Raw genomic sequence first — 19,467 nt, 5'->3', positions numbered from 1 at the left:
TGGCTCGGTCGGTTAAGCGTCCGACTTCGGCTCAGGTCATGATCTCATGGTCCGTGGGTTCGAGCCCCGCGTCGGGCTCTGTGCTGACAGCTCAGAGCCTGGAGCCTGTTTCAGATTCTGTGTCTCCCTCTCTCTGTGACCCTCCCCCGTTCATGCTCTGTCTCTCTCTGTCTCAACAATAAATAAACGTTAAAAAAAAAATTAAAAAAAAATGTCTCTGGTTACTGTTCCTCAATATGGTATTTGCCCATGAGATCTTTATCTCATTAGACAATGTGTTAATTCCCCTTGCTATGTTGTAAAAATCCTTCTTGAATTCTCCTTGATTTATAACTGGAACAACTAAGAAGCAGGGGCAATTTTTTAAATGTTTTCTCCCATTCTCTGACTTTCCATGACCAAGTGAAAAATGAATGGGCATCACACTGTAAGGACGTTTTCCAGTCCGATCAATGCTAGGAAATCCAACATATATGGGCTCCTCAGAATTAAGTGTGATCACATAGCATGCCAGAATGGAATCTAATCCTCTCCATTTCTTCCTTCCGAACTGTTGTCTTACCCTATTTTCCAGCGTTCAGTTAGGAAGTAAAAACTGCTAATGAGTATCATGATCTAAAGAGTCTATTATCGGAAGACCATGCACAAATCTGGGAGAAGATGAAGAGAAGTCCAAAAGGAAGACTTGAACGATCGGATAAAAAACCCCAAGCAGCCCTTCCGACACACGATACAAAAGAGCAGATGATGGTTTGTAGGAAATTCTGGAAGCTAAGCATGTCCAGATGCTGAAGTTGTTTTATGAAGGAGAGTTGGCAAAGAAAACTTGCAAGCTGTTGCCTCTACTTCAGGTGGTGGGCTTGCAGTAGCTGTTGAGCAGCAGGACGAGCAGTTTGGAATACCTGGACACAACACAGCGGGTAGAGCAAGGATATGATGGCATCCACAGCCATCTCTGCATCCATGGCACCCATGCAGTTCTCACTGCATCTGAAAACCTCAGAGCATAATGGCTGTGGCTTCAGTTCCACCTTTCAAAAATGTCCTGTGGGTTTCTCTTTTGGTTAGCTTTAATCTAGAACCATACGTGAAAGGACGTTCTGGGAAGATTCTTCCGGCATAACCAAGTTGACAAGTTATCAATACAAAACCTCCACAGTCGTTATCTGTTTGACGCATATGTGTTTATTGTTCTGGCATGATGTTTTATTTTTCACAACGACAGCCACGATTTTGTTTTAACTTACTTTAAAACAGACAGAAAGCCATTGCCTATACCCTCTTCCCCTTCTACCTTGTACACCGTTGATACTGTGCAAACATACTTTTCCCTGACGGATTTGGATGAAGATCTGAAAAATTGCTATCCAACCTACACATACACTCTTAAGAAGCTGTATGAAGTCTCTGGTGACACTAGGAACCATGTCTTCACGGCTCTACCCACAAGTCACTCTCCTGTCTGGATTCGATCCCCCACGTTTCATACAGAATTCTCTTAATTATGTCCAAACCAGGGAACGATGTTAGTCCTTGCTGCGTAAGAAACCCCTCCAAAACTTGGAGGCTTAAAATAAGAACAACTCCGATTTCTCTTGATTCTATAGGTTGGCTGGTTGTTTCCTCTGCTGGTTCCACCCAGGTTCACTCATGAGGCTGAGTTAGCTGGAGGACCATCTGTCCTGCAGAGTTCAAGACGGCTTCATTCTTATTTCTGGCATTGGTGCTTGCTGTTGGGTGAAGCATCTTGTCTTTGTTTCGTGTCCCCTTTGATCTTCCAGTAGGCTAGACTGGCTTCCTTACACAGTGGTCTCAAGGCAGCACTCCAAGACAGCAAACTGGAGCCTGTAAAACCTCCCAGGTCCTAGCTTCAGATGTCACATTATGTCACATATGCACATTCTTTTTATGAAAGCTTTTTGCAAGGCAAAGCAAGATTCAAAGGGATGGAAAATATTCTCCACCTCTTATGAGAGATGACAAGTGTTTGTGGTCATGTTTTTCAAAGTACAGTACCAAATTAAAGTTGAAATTATTTTACAGTTAGTGTCTTTAGTAAGAATCTCCCCCCCCCCACCGCCCATACATGAGCACACGCGTGCGCGCACGCACACACACACACACACACACACACACTACACAGGAATTCTTTTATCAGTGATTCTCAACTGAGATGATTTCATTTCCATCTTTCCCATGGGACATTTGGCAATGTCTAGAGACATTTTTGATTCTCTCATCTGATGGTAGGTTGCTACTAGAATCCAGTGGGTACAGGCCAGGAGTATTGCTAAAAGTCTCATAATTCTCAGGACAGGTCCTGATAACAAAGAATTATCTGGTCCAAAGTACCAATAGTGCTGAGATTGATTAACTCTGCCTTCTATGGAATATAATTCTAGCAAGTTGCCAGAGTAGAACTTAGGTCAAGAATAATACCTCAAGGTATTCTTTTTACCCAGTCTGAAATGATTTAAAATTTTGAAGGGATCATAAATTTCCTTTTGGATGTAAAGGGACTTTAGGCATTCTGCCTTTCTAACATTCATTATTTATGAACAAACCATTTTAGATAGAATATGAACCACTCAAACCCTTCTTTAAGATTCTAACTGAAAACAAAACTTAGATTTTTGAGACTTTGCCTATTAGTTTTAATTTTCAACTCTCATTCTGGCTTCTAACCCAAACCTAAGGGATGTGTGTAGACACACACATACACACACACACACACACACACACACACACACATGCACACACACTCAATGTCTTAGCTATTTCTGTAAGAAATCTTTCAAGGGCTTTCCCACATTGTTTTAAAGCTGAAAGTATGTATTAATGACCAAAGCCCTTGTCTCATTAACTCAAGGATAACAATTTACCTAGAACGCTGTGATCTCTCACCCTGTATCTATAGATATGGGCTGATAGAAGTGATAAAATTTTCAAGCTTCCCCTCCAGAACAAAGGAGAGTGCAATTTAACTCAAAATGAGATAAATTGGTAATAACGCAAAACAAGTTAGAATTGCACACAACAAGAAATTGGACTTCCTTAGGGCAGAGAAAAATAAAAAGGCTGAAACGGGAAACCATGGAGAGGTTCTGTGCTGAATTTTTAAATAAGAATTTAAAAACCAGAAGTGGGTGAGTGATGCACCATAGCTCTGGTTCATACTCCAATTCCAGTTCTCAAGCTGCTCTTGGCTGGGACCGTCACCAAGTTTACTTATTCACCTTTCTCCCCCAAACACATCCCCTGAAGGTGTGATCACAGGTATCTCACCTTATCAGCAAGGAGGTACTCACACTTCCTCCCATGTGACAGAGGCTGTTTGTTTTTGCCCCGCTCCAAAGCAGTGCTTACTAATGATGGTAGAGGGGTAGATATTTGAATGCCTTCGCAGACATTTACTACACCAGCTCAGGCCTGAGCATTCTTGTGTAACTGAGAGCACGAGGGAGGGGTGGAGGGAGAGAGACACACACACACAGAGGGAGACACAGAGAGACAGAGAGAGGAAATTCTCGTAAATTCAAGAATCCATTAAGATCAACAAAATAGTTCCCCTAATCTATGGATGACACCAAACTCACAGCTATAATTAAGATCACTTTAGTTGCCTCAACAACAGATTAATTCGTCTTTTCGGCTTAAGGGTTGATGTCATGAAAGCAATATTTTACTTGAGAGAAATTGCGGAAATCTGTTTGCTTAACAAAGCAATTATTGATAACTTGCAATGGCTTACTGCTGCCCAACTTATCAACTGGTTAGCAAAAGCAGTGTCACGTCTCAGTAGTGATGTGTGCTTCTGTTTCAGGGAAGACTGGCAAATAATATTTTTTCCTAGAGATAGATCAGAAGACAATGAGGCCTTAAACTATGAGATGTCCTATCTGCATAACGTGGAGGGGTTACCCGAGTACTAACTAAACACACTGTGTGAGTTTTCTGCCTCAGGAATCTTGACCCTTGACCTTCGATCCATTTCTCACTTCAAAATAACAGTGATGGATAACGGAAACAGATGTCTTTGACTTGTGGTGTCACAGAAACAGTATCTTCTCCTTCGAAACCTTAACATATAGGTATCATCCAAGGAGCAGATAAATGAACTCCTTATGAAGTGCTCTCAGAATGCAGACATTCCCTTTGCGACCACAACAGAGAAACAGAGGCATCCCAGGCAAGCCTTCGTCAGCCTTGAAGTAGCTGTGTTTTTTCTTCTCCACACTCAGAAGTAGATAGCAGCTTCTGGTGACATTGGTTCATAACTTGAGTTCTCAAAATTATACAACACTAGTTCTGAAGTTATTACTGCACCTAATTCCCAAGGTATAACTACACTCAAATGACTCACAAGGAGAGCTGTGCCCTTCAAACCACTTTAAGGCATTTCTTCCTTTAGATTGTGGCAGAGAGAATCGTGCAAAATTAAGACTCCTTTCCAACAGCCATGATAATACCACCTGACATTTATAGAGTGTTGCAGCTTTTCAAAATCCATTGCATTTCAAATGCATTGCAGAGAGAGGCAGTATAGTGTAATGGTCAAAACCTGGCTTTGGGGTCAAGGTGACACATATTTTCAGCAATGTAAAGGCTCAGTTTCTTGATCTGTAAAATATTAATATTAGCACCTAAGGTGCAGCGTTATTATAAAGATTACATGTATGTAAATAACTTAGTCTTGTGGCTACACCCTAGTTAGCATGCATAACTGATAGCTATTATTGGTACCACCGTAATGCAGGTGTCCTTTTCACCATTTATGTTTCATATATTTAGACCTTAAAATAGTCATTATAGATTTATGGCTAAAGCACAGAATTAAAAAAAAAATCTACATCAGAACCGAAGTCCCTGGAAAATTGGCTCCACATTCCTGCAAGGGAGCACAAAAGAACGAGACAGGCATTAGGATCATCTATGACCAAATGAACCACATTCTCATTAAAAGCTCCTCCAAGATCATGGATTCCAGCTGACATCTTCTAAATCCTGTCTTCAAACATCAGAAACACTGGCTGAAAACATTGGAGTTATCAATTTTAAACTAGAGTCTAAAATTTGTAGAGTGCTGACAGAGCACCAACCAGTGCTCGAAAAGATAGACGATGCTTCCTATTTTTGTACTTCATGCCATCAGGAACACCTTCTTCAGGATCTTTTTCTGAGGTGCTAATTCACTAAACAAACAGCACGCATTACCCCAGGCACCAAATCCTTCAGGACGCTCCCAAGTTGCCCATATTCCTTGGGAGAGTTTGGGGGCCACAGAAAGCCCAACAACTGTTTCAGAACCTGCCACCTGGCGTGCCAAAGAATTACGCACAAGAAAACCCTGGCGGGGAAAATGCAAGATGCTAAACTAAGCATCTTAAAGAATAGATGTGAAAGGACTTAAAAGCTTTAAACCACCCAGCGAAATTCAAATTAGAAATGGATAGGTAGTCACATAAAGGATTTGAATTAAAATACAGAAATAACATACTGAAGCCTGACATTCTGGGGTAGCAAACCCATTCACTGATTCTGAAATGGAACGCTATTCTGATACTCCACATCTCATAGAAGTCCCGAATGCCAAAATTGGAACTTAGACGTGTATAAACCAGGGGGAGTCCTTTAGATGATAGGCTCTCCTTGAGCATTTAAAAATATGACAGATCTTAAAAATTACATACATATATATTTCATAGAAATGCATCAAATTTGTGGAAAATCTAAGCCAATGTTGCCCTGAGAGAGGGCAATCAAGGAGAGCAGAGGAATCTTGAACATGTGTGCTCAATCTATTTATAGGCTGGAAAGGGCAAAGAATGTCATACCTGGAGTGAATTTGCCTTTAGAACTTTGAACCATTTCCTTTTTGTTTTCTCCCAACCCTGGCCACAAGCGCTTTCTTTTCTTTACCTTTTAGCTTTTCATTGAGAAAACTTGAGAAAAAAGTGAGACTTCAAGAGGTTGGTTTGAAGGTTGTAAGTATGTCCATCCAATGTGTTTAAGAATACTCTGCCATTTTGCTATTTCCACCCTTTCCTTCCCTTATGTCTATTACTATGGCTTTGGGTCTGGTGTTAAAATGTTAATGTGTGTGTGGGGGGGTGTGTATGTGTTAGATGGCTCTATTATTGGAGAATAATGTTCCTGAGATGGCATCACAGATGAGGTCATATTATTTAAGGAGTTGTGCTAATTATCTTGGTATGTTTTGCTTTAATAGAGATAAATATATTTATCCTCCAAGGTTTTCTTGACAACTATAACTTTCACTTAAGGTTTCCTTTTCTCTGACTCTTATATACCTTCTCTCCCCACCTCCGTAAACATGCACACACACACACACACACACACACACAAACACACACACACAGACACGCGCACATACACACACACACACACACACATTTTACAGTTCTGGAATGTCATTTTTTTTTCAGAGTCTTCTAAATCTTTTAAGTCTTCTCACTCTTTCTTTCTGTTTAAAAAAATTTGTTTTTCTTTCTTTTCCCAGGACCTGTATGAACCCCACCTAGAGTGTCCCTCTAATCCTCTTGTTTATTGCTCTAGTCATGAAATGTAATTTATTCAATAAGCTTGCTTTTTTCCCCTCTGAGAATCTCAAAAAGGAAAAGTCATGAAAATTGCTTCTCTTGGTCAGCATTTCCACATGTCAAAGCTCTGATCAGGAAAGAGAAAAGAACCAATCTTTCTTTTACATGGGAATTGAATGACCTATACAAATTAGTTTGAAATTTGGGACAGAAAGAAGATTATTGGAATTTTTAGGTTTTTTTTTCTTTTTTTCCTGAAAAGAACTGGTTCTTGAGCACATCATCTGGAACAGAGAGTGCATTATGATTTTTAAATAATTATGAAGGTGACTTGAGTAAACCTTTGATTCTAGAAAATTCCTTTTTAGAGTTACTGTAAATATTGACCAGTAGTTCATGAGTCGTGGGGATAAACAAGTTTTACACGAGTCATTCACCAGTGCCTTAGTGAACAAATTTTACTTCAGAAAGGACATGCGTGCCCTATAGGTGTTCAAATCAGGGTATGCTGGGAATTCCAAGGTGTCATCCGAATCTGAAAACACTACTGTGATGCAGTAATGCTTCCATCTGCATTTTGAGGGTCTATTTTTTGACAAGGAATCTGAGTTTTCTGGCAAGCAGGATGCACATCAGAGTACACAAGAGCCATGTCTTGGTGACTTCCGCCTGAGAGCACATGCACAGCTTCCTGTTTTGGTCTGATAGCTTCCCCTGGGCTTTCATAGATGCAAAATTACTCGCAAAGAGATGGGTTGCCCGGGCGAAAAAGTAGGTGTCTTATTTTTGGAAAGCTTTATTTCATATTATCGTTGTCATCTTAGTCTACTAAACCTATTTCCTCTTATATTTTACACTGACACTTAAAATGTCATTTCAACTGCTTGCAGGAAATACTGTTTTTCCTCCTCTTAGGCCGATTCCTCTTGTTCTCTATTTTCTTTTTTCTCTCTTGGTGCTGCTGTAATATTACCACTTGATTTGCTTACAATATGAATGACCAGCTAAAATGTCTTGTGATATATGGGGTTAATTCATTTGGTCAGCCATTTAAAAATATTTGTGAGCCTTTCTTGTCTCCACATGTATATATACCCTGGTACAAAGATGCTTCAAACGTTCATTCTGCTTTCAAGTGGTTTACAGTTTGGGTTGGGAGTTATACTTACAGAAACTGTAGTACAAAATAAAAAATGATTGGCTTCTAAAAAACGTAAAGGTGAAGTACTATGAGGGATTTTCTCATGTCGTTTTTTGGCCATTGTAGATCTTCCTTGGTGAAGTGTCTGTTCAAATCTTTTGCCCATAATTTCTCATTGGATTTTTTTTAAAAACTTTTTGAGTTGAAAGAGTTGTTTATATATAGTCTGGGTATAAGTGCTTTGTATGTATGTATTTATTACAGGATGTGGCTTGTTTATTCATTTTCTTAAGGTTAATGTTGATGAAGTCCACTGTATGTATGTGTGTGTGTGTGTGTGTGTGTATGTGTATGTGTGTGTATATATATATATGTACATATATATGTACCTATAGATCTGTAGATATTTTTATTTATCTGCCAAAGGAATTTTTGCCTACTCTGGAGTCATGAGGATATATTCCTGATACTCCTGTGTTTTCTTAATGTCTAGGTCTACATCATAAATCATTAAGGGAAATGTACTTAGAGAGATGCAAATCAGAGCCAATAAGTTATCACTGCACACTCACCAGAATGGCTAAAATTAAAGAAAAAACTGACAATACGTACTAAGTGTTGGCAAGGATGTGGAGTAACTGGAATCATCACATACAGATGGTCCCCAACTTTTGATGGTTCAATTTAAATTTTCGACTTTACGATCAGGCAAAAGCAATATGTGTTCAGTAGAAACAGAACTTCAAAATTTGAAATTTGGTCTCTTTCCAGTGAGTCACAGTGACAGGATCCTCTCGTGTTGCTGGGAAGTGGCATCGAGCTGAAGCTCCCAGGTAGCCACATGGTCACTAGGTCAATAGCGAGTACACGTACAGCAATTCTGTTCACATGTGATCATTTTGTTTTCCACTTTGAGTACACTATTCAATTAATTATATGAGATATTTCAACCCTTCATTATAAAATGGGCTTTGTGTTAGATAATCTTGCCCAATCGTAACCTAACATTGGGTGTTCTGAACACATTTAAGGTAGGCTAGGCTAAGCTTTGATACTTGATGGATTAGACATATTAAATGCATTTTCAACTTAGGGTATTTTGAACTTACAATGGGTTTATCATGAAGTAACCCCACTGTAAATAGAGAAAATCTGTACTGGTAGTCAGAATGTAAAATGACGAAATCACTTTGGAAATCAGTATAACTATTTCTCATATAGATAAACATACACCAAACCTATGGGTTAGCATTTATACTTTCAGGTTTTACCCAAAAGAAATGAAGACATATGTCAACAAAAAGACTTGCATAAGAATGTTCATAGTATCCTTATTCATAACAGTCAATCATTCATATGTCTGTCAATAAAAGGGTAGATAAACAAACATTGATTTTTTTTTTATACAATGGACTATTACTCAGCAGCAAAAAGACATATAATACTGATATACGTAAATAATCCGGATTATTTTCAAAATGCTCACTAAGGAAGCCTTCCGCAAAAGAGTGTATGCTGTATGATTTCATTTATATGAAATTCTGGAGTAGATAAAATCCTCTTGTGACAAAATAAATCAAAGCAGTAGTTACTCTACAGGAGGGGGTGACTAGAACAAGGAAGGAGAAAACTTCCTGGGCTATTGAAAGTGTTCTATGTTTTGACAGGAGAGTGAGTTGACACAAGTGTGTAAATTTGTCAACACAACGGATGCACACTTAAATTTGTGCATTTCATTGTATATAAACAATAGCTCAATAAAAATGGTGACAAAAGCCCAAAAGGCCCAAATTTAGCAGCTGATTGGTCAGAAATATGACATTTGGGTTTAAGACTGGTTTTTGTACTCAGAATGCCCTGAATTCAAATTATAGCTCTAAAAATTATTAACTATATAAGTTTGTGTAAGTAACATAACTTCCTTGAACTTCAGTCTTCCATTTGCAGAACTGGAATAATTTCTTTCAAGAGACGTCGTGAGAATGTTTGTAAAGGGCTAGTCACAAGGGCTGGCATACTGTGTTAAATTAATGCCACTTGAATAATTCTCCTTTTTTTCCCTTTATTTTTTCTTGTTATTACTGAGTGAAGTGTCAAATACAATTGTGAGGTTTTGAGGTACGGTGTTTGGGAAGACGGTAAATTGTCAGCAGAAATACAGAACACACTGGCAAGGTCATAGCTGAGAGACAATATAATGGGTTCTCTTTTGAACCTAATGAATTTGAGTAGAGCTGTTCTGAATGGAGTTGGCAATAAGGGGTCTGGAATTGAGGGGAGAACTCAGAAATGGAGCTTTGGATTTGAGCTGTGATGAACTGGTAAACCAGTTTTCCCGGGGCGGGGGGGGGCGGAGGTCTGATAGGCGGTATTTGCTGATTTCCGTGCTGTGAATACTTCCAACATGGCCAGTTTCAAGTTACCAAACCAGTTTGCAAAATTCCTGAGTATTTACCAATCAGCTCTCTCCAGCTGGTGCCTGCCGGCTCGGCTCTCATATTCTAGTAGATCTGAGTCATTTGCTGAAGCAGAGCAGGGGAGAGAGAAAAATCTTTTCTCATCTTGTACCAGGGCCTCTTGCCTAGAGGATAACAATGCATTTAAGTTCTTTTGCTATGGGTCCCCATTTCTGAGTGTCTCTCCGGGGCTCACACCTTTTTTCTGCTGTGGAATGGAAACACCTTACGTCCACTGCTTTTAAAGAGGGCCTTCACAGCACAGTGGCTTATCCACTCTCTGGTTAACATAATACAGTTTCTTTATCCTTTTATAATACAGAGGTTGCTCTTTCCAGGGATATCCAGCAGGGACGTCAACCTGGAGGGGTTCAAGCATAGCCCTAACCTGTAGAAGGGCAGCTAACTCTTCCCTCACTGCCTCAGACAGCATCCTACGCTGGGGTCCTGCCTCACTTAAGATTTCCCTTCTCCCTTGCTGGAGAAGAAAGGAACACTTTTCAAACTGAGTTTGTCATCTCTATCTCTCATCCAATCCCCCATCCAGTGCACAGGTCTGTGTTTGCATGAACTGCAGGTGTAGACAGGGTTCAAGTCTCTTTCCATGGGTGTTGGAACAATGACAAACCATGGGATGAGGTTAAGCCCGTATTTAATGTAACTGAGCTGTCCGTGGCTATATGGACACTTTGTCAAGAGCACATGGGTACTGGGGCTCCTGGGTGGCTCAGATGGTCAAGCATCCAACTTCGCCTCAGGACATGATCTCGCGGTTTCGAGCCTTGCATCGGGCTCTGTGCTGGCAGCTCAATTTGAAAAAAAAAAAAAAAAAAAGGGGAAGCACATGGGGACTAATTCTTAACCCATTGGCCAGCTAAAATGCTCCATTAAACATACATTTCCAGAAATTTTTTGTCCCAAGAATAAGTATTTTTGCACAGATGTTTCTTTACAACATTATTTATTATAAAGCTAAACTCAAACAACCTAGGTGCCCACATTTCTGTATTATAATATGACATACCCATTTAAAATAACATTATATAGTCCTTAAAATTTCTTATGAAAATTTTTTATTCACGTGAAATATATTTACACCACAGTGAACTATTTGCCATTTTAACTGTGTTAAAATAGTAAAGAGAAATCACTGGAAATAAATTTCTTTTTTAATTTTTTTTAATGTTCATTTATTTTTGAGACAGAGAGAGACAGAGCATGAACAGGGGAGGGGCAGACACGGAATCTGAAACAGGCTCCAGGCTCTGAGCGGTCAGCAGAGCCCTACGCGGGGCTCAGACTCACGGACAGTGAGATCATGACCTGAGCCGAAGTCGGACGCTTAACTGACTGAGCCACCCAGGCGCCCATGGAAATAAATTTCTCAAACTACTTACTGATTTTCTTTTGGTGGTCAGATTATGAGTGGTTTCCTTCTTCTTCACTATGTGCTTATGAACTTTTTCAAAATTTCTGCGCAAAGAGGAAAAAATCTCTCTCTCTCTTTTTTTTTTTTTTTTAGTTTATTTATTTATTTTGAAAGAGAGGGTGAGCACGGGAGGGACAGAGAGAAAGGTAGAGAGAGGATTCCAAGCAGGCTCCCTGCTGCCAGTGCAGAGCCCAATGCGAGGCTTGAACTCACAAAACCATGAGATCATGACCTGAGCCGAAACCAATAGTTGGATGCTCAATCGACTGAGCCACCCAGGTGCCTTGCAAAAATGTCGTTTAACAAAAATTTCTTCAGGCTCCAGAGACTGCACTCGTGTTCTGATACCTTTGGTTTATCCAGTCCAATTTTCTAAAGTTAAAAGTCCATTTGAAGTCCACATTCAAATTTTTTCTAAAACACATAAGACCTACGTCTTGTGTCATAAAACCGAGGTCTTTCAGTCATGTTTTGTAGTAGTGTTACTTCTTTGGTTATTTCTTTCTACACTTCAAGAAAGGAGGGTAGATAAAAAAAACCAGGAGCCTAAGTTTTCTTCCCTGCGAAGCCCTTTTAATTTGTAGGTAATTCAGATCTTCAAACCTTCAAAAAGATGCATTTCAATATTCTTGAGTTGTATTTTCCCAACATTTTATTATGGAAAATTTCAAGCGTCCAAGAAAGGTGGAAGGAGTGTTGCAGTGGATACTCATAAATCTACCGGCTAGATGCTGTAATTAACATTTTAATATATTTGCTTTACCACATATGTATTTGTCCATCCATCAGTCCATCTTATTTTTTGATATGTATCAGAGTAAGTAGCAGACATGAAAACATTTCACTGTTAAATACTACATCATGCATATGTTTAGCTACAATTCAATATCTTTTACATTTCTTGTCTTTCATGGTAACATTTATATGCAATGGAATGTACAAATCTTTTTTTTTAATTAAAAAATTTTTTTTAACATTTATTTATTTTTGAGAGACAGAGAGAGACAGAGCATGAGCGGGGGAAGGGCAGAGAGAGAGAGAAGGAGACACAGAATCTGAAGCAGGCTGCAGGCTGTGAGCAAGCTGTCAGCACAGAGCCCGAGGTGGGGCTCGAACCCACAAACCGCAAGATCATGACCTGAGCCGAAGTCGGATGCCCAACCGACTGAGCCACCCAGGTGCCCCAAATGTATAAATCTTAAATAATCATTCAGTGAGTTTTGACAAACCATATACTTGTCGCCCAAATTCCCAGGAAATTCCCCATGCTCCTTCTCAGTAATCCAGGCACTGACCCTCCCAGAGCTGACCATTGCTTCTATTTGATTCTATTAAATAATTCTTTTTCCAAGTCTAGAACTTCATATTAATGGAATCATATACCACATAGCCTTTTGTGTCTGGCTACCTTCACTGAGCATAATGTTTTGGAGATTCACCTCTGTTGTGTTTCTTGTACAAGACTTTTTGTAGACATCTGTTTTTATTTCTTTTGGGTAAATACCTAGGGATAAAATTGCTGTATTATAAAGCGGTATACATTTAGTTTTATAAGAAACTGCTCAACCTTTTCCTAAAGAGGTTGTACCACTTTATATTCCCACCTACAATTAATGAGAGTCTCATTTGCTCCATATTCTTGGCAACACTTGGCATTATCTGTACAGTCAGTCTTTTTTACTTTTATGTTTTCAAATTTTTGTCCTTCTCATGGGTGTGTAGTATTAACTTGTAATTTTAAATGTGTAAACACTTGGTCGGTTTCTTTGTTGTCCAAGTGGGAAAAAAGGCAACAGCCAAGTTTTGCTCCAAGAGACCCAGCCTCACTGAGTCTACAGAACATTGAAATTGGCACAGCTCCAGCATTTTGTAAGAATAGATTTTTCTCCCATGGGGAACTCTCTTTTCTCCACACTTGAAAGGTATTTACTATAGGCTCCCTTTATAATTATCTGCAACATGATGGTTGGTCCTCTCCTCCCAAAGCCTTCTCTTCTGCTTCTCCTATGTCTCATTCTCCTTGGACCATGTGTAGGGATTACAGAGTTGCTTCATATATTCCAAATATCTGTTAGCTAACTTGTCACATGTAGACATTTGTGCCCATCCATGTCTCATCTCTCCTCTTAAGCTATAAACATTTTGAAGGAAGGACAATATTTAATTTACCTTAGCACAGTCCCTTGCATATGGTGTGTGCTCACTGGATATTTATTGAATGGGTGATTGAATGGGAGGTGATGGAGTAGTTTTGAGCACAGGTCCTAGGGTCAGACTCCACTACCTATGAGCTGTGTGATCTCAAGAAGGTTACTTATCCTCTCTGAGCCTCAGTTTCCATCCAAAAAAAAAAAAAAACCAAAAACAAAAAACAAAAAAACAATGAGGACAATGAGAATACTTACCTTGCTGAACCCAAGTGGCAATTAATGAGATAACTTTTAAAAAGTGCCTAAAGGGGCGCCTGGGTGACTCAGTTGCTTAAACTTCTGACTTCAGCCCAAGGCATGATATCACGATTTGTGGGTTCGAGCCCCACATCAGGTTCTGTGCTTACAGCTTAGAGCCTGGAGCCTATTTCAGATTCTGTGTCTCATTCTCTCTCTGCCCCTCCCCCACTCATGCTCTGTCTCTCTCTCTCTCTCTCTCTCTCTCTCAAAAATAAATACTAAACATTAAAAAAAATTAAAAAAAAATAGAAGTGCCTAGAAAAATGTTTAAAATGAAGTAAATATATATAAATAAAATGAGGCTCTTATATACAACATCATAGGAAAAAAACTGGCTTTCTAAACCTATATCCATCCTGTGATATAAAAAATTTCCTTAAAAAAACACAACACAAAAACAAACCAACAACAAACAATTGCAAGCATTTAACCCAAACTAATTCTTCAAGTACTCTAGTCATGTGATTCCAGAATTTGGTGAACAGTCTATTTACCTGCTGTAATTCTGTAACCTTTGATCACATGCCTTTCACCCTTTAGACTAGGCATGTTCGTAGCATTTAAAAAATAAAATCTTGGGTCTTACATTGTCTTTTTTGAAGTACCCTGATCAGAGGTCTGCAATATTGGGGATGAAAACTTTGTTCCCCTGTTCCTTTTAAAGAGAAGGACAATTAAATCCTTAATGGTCCCAACTATCATTTAACTTATGTTACATTGAATTGCTTTACATAAGAAAAGAATGCATCTTTAACAATAAAGGAAACAGGAAGCATTGATATTAACAATAGTTATGGTCGATAGGACCTACATGTTCTGAGAAGTCATGCTATACAACCTTTAAAGAAGGCTTAGGGAGGGACGCCTGAGAGGCTCAGTCAGTTGAGTGTCTGATTCTTGATTTCGGCTCAGGTCATGATTCCAGGCTTGTAGAATTGAGCCCTGTGTTGGGCTTGTGCTGAGTGTGGAACCTGCTTGAGATTCTCTCTCTCTCCGTCTGCCCCTCCCCTGCTTGCATGCTCCCTGTCTCTCTCTTAAATAGAAAAAAGTTGTTTTAAAATGATTAAGAAAGAAAGGAAGGAAGGAAGGAAGGAAGGAAGGAAGGAAGAAAGAAACAAAGGACTTAGGGATTTTTCTACTGCAGGGATTTGAAAAGAGAAACATGGAAGTGTCCTGAGAGCAACTTCCCGAAGAGGAAAAAGCTAGATGATTTCCCAGAATCTACAGCACCATACCAGTGATGGTATGACTATCTTTTTCTTCACTGGGCTGGATTCCGTAAGGAAACATTTTATTTTCTGGAGTCAGAATGGATGTGTTTGTCTCCATACAACACGGAGAAAACATGCCCATAAAATCAAAAGAGAGCATTGACCACTGTGACCTGTTAACATGTTTCTCTGCCTCTCTTCGGATGAAAGATTTCAAATCTCATCATTAATGTGGCGAGAAGTATTGAATTGGAAAACACTAATATTGTCTTTCCAGATCGATTCATCCTCGGTTTGTCACATCAGAGCAAGAGAGGAGATATTAATGGTCACCTTGGCTGTTTTCTCGTGACCTCCAACATGCCTCACATTTTAAATTGAATCTGGATCGGGGTGTCTGGGAGCAGGGAGTGGAGATCCACAGGGTGCGGAGTAAAGTAAAGGCTAGATGTGTCCTCTTGGTATTAAAAGAAGGCTTTGCAAGCAAAAAAAGAAACGGTGTTTGGTAAAAATGAGTGCCGTTTCCCCCTGCTTCGGTATCTGCTTGCTTTCACAATGGCCGCAGTGTTTTTCTTTACCAGGTAGGTGGCCTCTCCATGTATCGATGAGGCGCTGCGTGAAAATGTGCCTCCTTATGTCGGAGGGAAATTTGCTTTCACTCCTTTCCCCGGCTCTCTGTGCCTCCCTTTGTTCTAATCATACACGTGAGGAGAAAAGCCAGTGATGGCAGCAACCATTTTCTTCTCCAGCCACTTTTTGGAGTTAATAATTCACACGGATCTTTTACAAACTCTCATTTTATTCTTAGAAATGGCCTTATTGCTAACAGTCTGCTCTCCAGTTGTATTTTATCAAGCAGCAGATCTGTTGTAAAATGTGATGACTGGATTTCATCTGTTTTGCCACCCCCTAAGAATTCATTGCCCACAGTGCTTCGACTGCTGTTATAAGAGACGGTTTAATTTTTGTGGTACATTGATTGATAACTGGGCTCCCTGGTAACATGGCCTTCCTTGAATAGGACCGCTGTTTTCTAGGTCTCAGATCCCCTGAAGATGCTACATAACTCCCTGTATGAAACAAATCTTCCACACCCTAATAGTAATATCCCGAATCCCCAAGTGAACAGATCGCACATGCAAGTGCCTATCGGTATCTTTATGCCTGCAGGTGACACAGATATGGGAAGGAAAGTCCCCCAGGTCTCAGATATGATGGAATCAGAGACACAGAGAGACAAACAAACAAAACGGGAAGACTTGCCACGATTCCGAAAAGTTGTCTAAATTGGTCTCTATCGAGTAATAAAATCACAGGTACTTCTTCACTCCTTGACTAATTTTCTGTTGCTTTCAGGTGAACGATGTAGAATCCCTGCTATGTATCTTCAAATTAAAAAAAAAATAATAATAACAACAAAAGAGAGGCGAAAAAGAGTTTGCAGAGAGGAGAATTGTAAAAATCAGAAAAACAAAGGGCAGGAGGATTGGGCTGAAGGTTTGGAATCACCAAGCTGTGGGACCCATGTTATCATCAATTTATGAAAACGTCATTTAAGAAAAATTCACATCATTCTCTTTGATATGTCAAGGTCAAGAGACTTCATGTTTGCATATACTTCGAAGAAGAGGCCAATGATAAAGGTTCTAATAAAATCAGCACTACTGAATATGATATGCCCCAATTCGAGAGACCCCCCGAAAACAAACCACCAGAGTCCAGAGCCAAAGCCAAGCGGCAAGGGTCGTTTATTGCAGGTTCGAACCCGGTGCTCCGCGCACTCGTTGCCGGTGACGCAAGAGGCCCCGAGCAAGGATCTTACAGCTTCTTTTATAGACAGGCACAAACAAGTTAGGGATTTTTTTGAGGTTACAGAGTTGTTATAGGTTGACATTTAAATTTGAACGCTCAGCAGAACTTGATTGGTTCCCGCCTTTATGCCAGACTACGACTTGGTGCGCCCTGGCTGGTTTCGGGAACGGCGGGGGAGGGGAAAGATCTTTTCTTTGCAGTTGTGAGTACACCTGGTAATTTTTCTCTTAGCCTCTCAAATAGTGTATTTGCTAAGCCCACTGCATGGAAGAGATTTGGCGGGGGGTGGGGGGGGTGATTGGCATAATTTCAGCAGGTAATTTCATACAAAACAACTTCTTAACAGCCTACCATGCCTAATGATTTGAGTGAAATTCATTTCTTCCCAATTAGTGCATGCCTAATACACACGGGAGCAATGTTAAAGTTGGAAGGTCACGAGTTCTAGCCCAACATTTTACGTTGCTTTGGTAATGATCAGGCATGCTCCTCCTGTGGCCATTCTTGTATCCATTCCCAGAGCAACTCTTATTGGTCTCATCTTCTTATTTCGCGTAAGTGAGAAGGGTTAGATAAAATGATCTCTGCATTTATTGAGCATTGTTTATTCATTCCACAAATATTCATTGAACACCCACTGGGCTTTGGCACTAGAAAGTGGGGATTCTGTAGTTTTCTTTATAAAACAGAAAAAAAAAAACCTTCTGCTTCCTGGATCTTATATTTTAGTGAGGGAGACAGTAAACCAGATATGTAAGTAAAGTAAATGTCATGTTTGATAGTGAGAAGGTCTAATAATAAGTAAAGAACAGAAGGAGGGGAAGTTTTAGATAGAATAGGTGAGGGTCGCCTCACTGAAAAAGTGGTTTTAAGTAAAGACCTGAAGAAAGCAGAAATAGCCATGTAGATATCTGAGTGATGAGTAATCTAGTCAAAAAAGCAAGCACAAAGGCCATGGGACTAAGGCATGCCTGACATTTTTGTGGGGAAAAGCAAAGCAAAGAGACTGGGATTACTAGAGTGGAATAGACGAGGGGAGCGTTATAGGAGATGACATCACAGAGGTAATGAAGACCAGACCATGTAGGACCTTATAAATCATAGAAAGGAATTGGGATTTGATTTGAGTCTCATGGGAAGCCATTAAAGGGCTTTGTGCAGATGACTGAGACGATCCTTTTTTTTTTTAATGTTTATTTATTTTTGAGAGAGAGAGAGTCAGAGCAGGGAAGGGGCAGAGAGAGAGAGAGGGAGACACGGAATCCGAAGCAGGCTCCAGGCTCTGAGTTGTCAGGGCAGAACCCGCCATGAGGCTCAAGCTCAAGAACCGGGAGATCATGACCTGAGCCCAAGTCAGACGCTTAACCAACTGAGCCACCCAGGCACCCTGAGATGATCTTTTTGATAGAATCACTCTGGATGTTATGTTGACTGAGAATCCGTGGAAGCGGTGCAAGGATATATGGAGGGAGATCAGTTAGAAGGCTACTGAAATTATCCAAACATGACTGGATTAGGGTGATGCTAGCTGGGGGCAGTAAGCAGTCTAGTTCTGGGTATACTTTGAAGGTGGAGACAATAAGATTGGATGATGGCTTTCAGAGTAAGAGTAGAGTTAGGAATGCCACCATGATATTGATCTGAATTACTGGTAGAAGGGAGATTCAATGAAGATGGGGAAGATTGGAGAAGGAGGTTAGTGTGTGTGTGTGTGTGTGTGTGTGTGCGCGCGCATATGCATAAAGATTCTGATTTTGGCCATACTAAGAGAAATATATCTATTAGATATCCCAGTGAAGTTAGCAAATAAGCATTTGGACATGTGGAGAGAGAGAGGCCAAAGCTGGGGATAGAAATATGAAGATCACCAGCATAGAGATGGCATTTAAAGATCTCTTGAGACGGGATGAGATCATTTAGGTCACTTCTTAAAGAAGTTCAGGGAGATAAGGAGAAATCAGCCAATGAAGCTGAGAAGGAATGGTGAAAAAAAGTATGAGGTTCTGGAAGCCGAGAGAAGAATGTGTTTCAAGGCAGAAATAGTGATCAGATGTGTCAACTGTTCCTGAAAGGCCTAATAAAATGGGAGTCATCAGGTAGGATTAGCCATTGCATTGAACACAATAGAGTTCATCAGTGACTTTGAGAAGAACTTAATTCTGCTCGGCTCAAGCTCTAAATACACCTCATCAACCTCTATGGATTAAGTAAGAAGATGGGTTCAGATGTAAACAACTGGTTCAAAAGGAAGCTGGAATGAGAGAACAAGATATTGAGGAAGAAAGTTCTAAATTCCTTACCAGCCACACCTTATAAACAAAAGTGTGGAAATGATGTGATATTTAAGACAAACAACTAAGCAAAGAAACAAACACATGGAACATCATCCAGGTAGGATTACCATAGGT

At 39.9% G+C, this 19,467-nt stretch overlaps 1 long non-coding RNA gene across 1 annotated transcript; it reads left to right on the top strand.

Annotated features, from left to right (window-relative positions):
- Window positions 1-8,132: 8,132 nt before the first annotated feature.
- LOC131511776 (uncharacterized) lies at window positions 8,133-16,574 on the top strand. The gene is made up of 2 exons (XR_009261727.1): window positions 8,133-8,534; window positions 16,418-16,574. It is a non-coding gene; the product is annotated as an uncharacterized LOC131511776 (long non-coding RNA).
- The last annotated feature ends 2,893 nt before the right edge of the window (window positions 16,575-19,467 follow it).

The sequence above is a fragment of the Neofelis nebulosa genome, chromosome 5 (genome assembly GCF_028018385.1).
Source record: "Neofelis nebulosa isolate mNeoNeb1 chromosome 5, mNeoNeb1.pri, whole genome shotgun sequence".
In the NCBI taxonomy this organism is placed as follows: domain Eukaryota; kingdom Metazoa; phylum Chordata; class Mammalia; order Carnivora; family Felidae; genus Neofelis; species Neofelis nebulosa.
Note: the sequence above shows the minus strand (reverse complement) of the source record. Positions and strands in the feature narration are given on the sequence as shown.